Genomic DNA, 6137 nt, shown 5'->3' with positions numbered 1-6137 from the left:
TGTCACAAGGAATTGTGGAGTGGCCATGTCCCCTGTGGGGGGAGTGATTTCTCATTTTGCCTCTCACTATCTCTTTCTCTCCAGTGAGTGCTCTAAGGCAAAAAACTCTTTAAAAAAGTTCACTTTGTGGGACTAGCAGTTAGTGTAATGGCTATGTCACTGGACTCCCATGTAGTCGACTGTGGTTCGCGTCCTGGAACTGGTGGCTTAAAACTCATGCCCGGCACATGTGCGTGCGTGCCCAAGATCCCGAGAAGAGAATGGAGGAAAAGGGATTGTAGGGTGGGCATCCCCCCTGAGGGGTGATTTCTCACTTTCTATCTCTCTGTCTCTCTGTCTGTTTGGCGAGCCCACACGCCCTATAGCAAAAACCTCTCCAAAAAATAAATTCATTTTGTAAGCTAAATAATGTGATTGAATGTCTAAAAAATTTTTTAAAAATAATAAATAAATAAAATTAAAAAAAGAAAGCATAAGGTGTGAGGTAATACTTTTTTTAGATTTTTATTCTATTTTATTATTGGTACTTTTTAATGTTAATGAGGGAGAAACAGAGAGAGAGAGAGGGAAAGTGAGAAAGCAAGCTACCAAGTCTAGAACTCAGTTCATAGCCATGTGGGACTCCAGTGCCTTAACAACCACACCCACCTGTCAGCCCTGTAATAATGTTAAATGGCTCAATTTAGCCATCCCTTGAAGTTTACATCAATCAAAACATCTTCCTGTATATCATAAATTCATAAAAAACAAAAAAATTAGAAATCCAGAAATTAACAATTAAGTCAAGAAAATTATGTGAAGAATATATTCCATAAAGATTGGTAGAAAAAAAAAGAGATAAATGTTGGGTCAAAAATAGAGTTATTTGTAGTTATCACACATTAAATCATGTAATGAGTACTTGGTGCCTAATTTATCAATGGACAGAGCACAGGATATTATGCTGGGGGGGGTATGTGGATTAATTTTGTGCATGATTGAGGCTTAAGGATAATCTAATCTTCTCTAGAAAGTATCCTGCTTCTTTGTAAATTATAAAATGCATGTCTGCCACAACATTGTTGCAGACCTGAGAGTGATATTGGACATAGCAATGAAATGCCTTCTGTGCACAGGTGAGGAAACCATCAATGATTGACATTATTCCTTCCCCTTCTTCTAAGGCATCATACAGAATTAGGGTTTTGTGGATTTTTTGTTGTTGATTTATTTTTTATTTAGAGAGATTTTTTTGCTATAGGGCACATGCACTTGCTAGTGAGACAGAGAGAAAAAGTGAGAAATTAACCCCCCATGGGGGTTGTCACACTGGAATCCCTTCTCCTCTGTTCTCTTCTCAGGATTTTGGGCATGCATGCACCTGTGTCCAGCGTCAGTTTTAAGCCACTAGGTCCAGGTGTCAAACCATGGTCAGCCATGTGGGAGTCCAGTTCCTTGACCAGTATGTCACCTGTTGGTTCAACTTTTATTTATTTTAGCACCATTTAAAAAATTATTTTTTAATGAAAAAAAATGTAGTTTATTTTTAAAAAGGTATTTCCAATGAGGAAAGAATGAATTTCAATAAATAACAAAAGGACAAGTGACTTTCTTTTAAGAAAATGTTAGTTTTCTACCACTTATTCAAAAACTAGCTTCAGAAAGGTTAAAGGTAGATGCATATATACATCACATATCTTTAATTCATATGGTTTCTTTTCTATATAAACATACATGTTATATATGTATATACAAGTATTTAAGGTCATGTTAAGCAAATGTAAGGGAAAATGAGTAAGGAGAGAGAAATGAAGTGGTAGCTGGAGAGGATGTGGAGATCAATACTGGGTTTTTTGACTGTTTCAGGAATAGGGGATTCTATAGCACATTTGATGTCAATACATGCAGTAGGGAGAATGACCAAAACCAAAACAAAAACCTCAAGCCAAACCAAAAAACAGCAACAAGTCTAAAAAAGTCTTTAGGAAAGCAAGAGGGAAGAGGAGTTGAGAACGCCCTCTAAATAGCAACTATTTTTCTGTCTTTTAAAAAAAATTTGCAAGAGAGTACAAGGGTTCACAGGGGGTGGGAGTATGAAGGGATAAGAAAGCATCCTCCATGGGGTATGGTCACACCACAATTCTTTCTCTATTTCTCCTTCCTTTTGGGATTTTGGACATGCATGCATATGATCCTAGTGATTTTTTCAAACGGCTGGATCTGAGACTCAAACTGCTATTGGCAATGTGGGATCCAGCTGCCTTAATCAATATGACACCAGCTGGTTGGGCAACTATTTCTTAATGAATTATGAACTGCAATTGGCCACTACCTCAGAAAGAAGGAATTGGTAGATTACGAAGAAGTTTTTAAGTTGAGTAGATCTGGGGCCAGCAGGTGGCATAGTAGTTAAGGTGCTGGACTCACACTTGGCTAACCACGGTTCTAATACCAGACCTGGTGACTTGCTTTCTCATGTCCTCTCTCTCTCTCTGTGGCCAAATTTTAAAAAAAAGAGTGATAATGGGGCCAGTAGATGGCATAATAATTATGTCACTGGACTCCCAAATGATTTACCGCAGTTTGAATCCCAGACCCAGCGGCTTAAAACTCATGTCAGGTGTGTGTGTGGGGGGGTGTGGGTGTGTATATGTGCACAAAATCCTGAGAGAAGAATGAAGGACAAGGGATTGTGGCAAGATTGTCCCCCTGGTAGGCTATTTCTCACTTTCTGTCTCTTTGAATGGCAAGTGCACATGTCCTATAGTAAAAAGAAACAAACAGAAATAGTGATGATAAATAAAATAAAATAAATAATTCTTTTTAAAAATAATTATTTTATTTAACTTCATTTATTTATTTTAATTTGACTAGAGAGGGACAGAGCACATGTGCAAGCGTGTGAGAGAGAAGTAAGAAAGCAAGCCTCCAGGTCCAGGACGTGAACTGTGGTCAGCCATGTGGGAATCAGTACCCTTAACCACTACAACTTCAAGAATAAATAATTAAAAAAAATAAATAAAACTGTAGTGCTATGTGTCCACTTAAGGTTTATAGTTATGATTTTATGGTACAACTGGTAGGCCAGCTTTTCTGTTTTCTTACCAAATGACAGTAAATTGGGTTCGGCCATCGCGATAAATGGATTTGGGCTTTACTAGATGAATAGAAGGTTACAGGAAGTGGACAGTGGGAAGAGGTTAATAGTAAGAATGCCACAGTTGGTCTGAAGGATGAAGTTTAAGAATTTCTGCAGAGAGAGTAGGTGAAAAAAATTCAAGTCTTAAGAACTGTATTGTGATACCAGTACTTTTGGCCTCTCTTAGTCACAAAATTACAAAAACTTTTAGTCTCAGTATGAGTTGGTCCCCAAAGACTTACTTGGCCATTATGAAATCATAAAAGCTGGCAGAGAAAAAAAGTCCAAAATATGTTTTTCCAAACTGTTTTTCAGCAAAATGGACAGTGACAGGTGCAGAGCCCCAGGGCACGGAGATCCCCAGAGCTCCTGGATGGGACTTAAGTGAAACAGTTAAAAGACAGGGAAGCCAGAACTACTCAGATTAAGGGTGAATCTCAGTCCCCTGACTCCTGTAGAAATGCCTTTTTTAATACTTCTATTTATGCCCCTGCCTGTCAAGGAAGTCTGGCACACACTTTGTACAAGTTGAAGGCAGAGTGTGGAAGTGAGAATCCTCTGTGTCCTCAACAGAGTTGACTCTCCCAACAGAGAGCTGAGCCTGCAGACACAATCCAGTTTCATCTCCTTCTCAGCTCACACACACAGGGCTTTTCATCTGTGTTGGGCCAGCTCAGACATGTCATTACCTTTGATTAGTGTCTTGCTACTTCTGCAGCCTTTACAAACGGCTTGCAAAATGACATATATGAGCTGTCTTAGATACTTGAAACCAAGTGTCTACAAGGATGGAGACCTGGTACTGGGTGGATTTTTCCCTCTTTATATCATGGAACAGAAAGAAGATACAGTTCAACTACGTTTTTTGATAAGGCCAACTCAAGTAGTGACAGAGTCTCAGTAAGTTTTTGGTTATGTGTATGTGTAAATATGTTTATGACTGTGTAATAATGTAGTTGGCATATATACATATGCGTATGATCAATCCCATTGAGAATAATCAAGTGTGCACAGAAATGAGAGAAGAGCAGAATTGTGAATGCAGGATGCTCTGTGTTGTTATCCTTTTATTATCTTTCTTATTTTCAATGTTTCTCCATTTCTTTCAAGACAGAAGAGAGAAAGTAATATAACTTGCTGTCCACTAAATCAGTGTTATGCCAGCATTCAGTCATTGGGAGGCTCAGAATGAGAGAGATTGTTGGGACTTCAGCCCTTTACAACCAAGACCCATATAAGGAGGCACCAACAGATATTGAGACACTGACCCCTGAAGGGAAGTTGTTAGAATCAAGGTGCTGACTCTGGGTGCTTACTGCTGACAAGGTCATTATAGAAATGTGCTTTGTAGAGAAGCCACAGGTCTCTAAAGACCATCACCATATATGACACAAGGAGGATGGCCACACCACAATCCCTTGTCCATTCTCTCCTGAGGATTTGGGCCATGCATGCACATGCACCCAGCATAATTTTTTTTTACAGTGTATTACATTTCTTTATTCCAGAGGGAATGCCATGCCATGTCAGTCACTACAGAGACATTAAAATCCCCACTTAATCATTCAATATCTTTTCATTGTTTTTCCTGTTTATTATTATTATTTCAATTATTTTTTTAACTAGTCACTTTTTCTCATTTTGCTTGTAAAAAGACTGTACCTATCATGATATACTTTTCAGATCAATCCATTTGAGAATACCATACATGTCATCATCAACAGGCAATAAACCATATCTGTGTCCCACTAATGTCATGCCTCTCTATTTGTTCTCTTGCTATCTTTCTCTATACTCTTCTCTTCTCTCCCCCCATTCTACCCTGTCTTATCGTCATTAAGTATTTTCACTGCTTTTATGTCCTCCAATATTTCTCTCTCTACCATAGAGTGTGGAGAGTTGGTATATCTTAAGTGGATACATACAATATCTTTCTTTCATAGCCTGGCTTACTTCACTCAGCAATAGATACTCTATATCTGACCACCTTCTATCAAATGCCAGGGTCTTGTTATTTTTTATGGCTGAGTAGTATTCCATAGAGTATATATGTCACACTTTTCCAATCCATTCATCAGTTTGTGGACATTTATATTGGTTCCATGTCTTGGCAAACGTGAATAATGCTGCAATAAACGTTGATGTGCAAGCACTTTTCCAACCGAGTATTCTCCTATCCTTTGGGTAGATACCCAGAAGTGGGATTGCTCGATCAAATGGTAGTTCTATTTGTAGACCTTTGAGGAACCTTCATATTGTTCTCCACAGTGGCTCAACCAGTTTACATTCCCAGCAACAGTGTAGGAGAGTTCCCTTTTTACCACATCACCGCCAACACTTATCGTTTTTAATATTCTTAATCTTTGCCATTCTGACAGGGGTTAGGTGGTATCTCATTGTGGTTTTTATCTGCATCTCCCTTATGATGAGGGATGTTAAGCATTTCCTCATATGCTTTTTGGCTGTTCATATGTCTTTCTTAGAGAGATTTTTGTTCAGTTCATTTTCTCATCTTTTAATTGGGTTAATCATTTCTTTTCTCATAAGGCACTTGAGTCCCCTGTGTATTCTGGTTATCAGTCCCTTGTCTGAGGCATATTTAATAAAAATGTTTTCCCATTCTGAGGGTTGTTGATTCACACTTGTTCCTGTGTCCTTTGCTGTGCAGAAATTTCTTAGTCTGATATAGTCCCACTTGTCTATTTTAGGGATTATTACCTGTGCTTTGGGAGTCTTATTTAAAAAGTCTTTGCCTACTCCAATGTCTCCCCGAGTTTCCCTAGCATTTTCCACCAGTAGTTTTATTGTCTGAGGTCTTAGGTTCAGATCTTTGATCCATTTTGAGTTGATTTTTGTTAATGGTGAAAGGTGGAGGTTCGGTTTCATCTTTTTGCAGGTGGATACCCAGTTATTCCACCACTATTTACTAAAGAGGTTTTTCTTTTCCCAATGGATTGACTGATATCCTTTGTCAAAAATCAGTTGGCTGGGGGACCAGCAGTTAGTGTAATGGCTATGT

This window comes from Tupaia chinensis, unplaced genomic scaffold, assembly GCF_000334495.1.
Source record: "Tupaia chinensis unplaced genomic scaffold, TupChi_1.0 Scaffold148257_1, whole genome shotgun sequence".
Lineage (NCBI taxonomy): Eukaryota > Metazoa > Chordata > Mammalia > Scandentia > Tupaiidae > Tupaia > Tupaia belangeri.
This window is presented reverse-complemented; position numbering follows the sequence as displayed.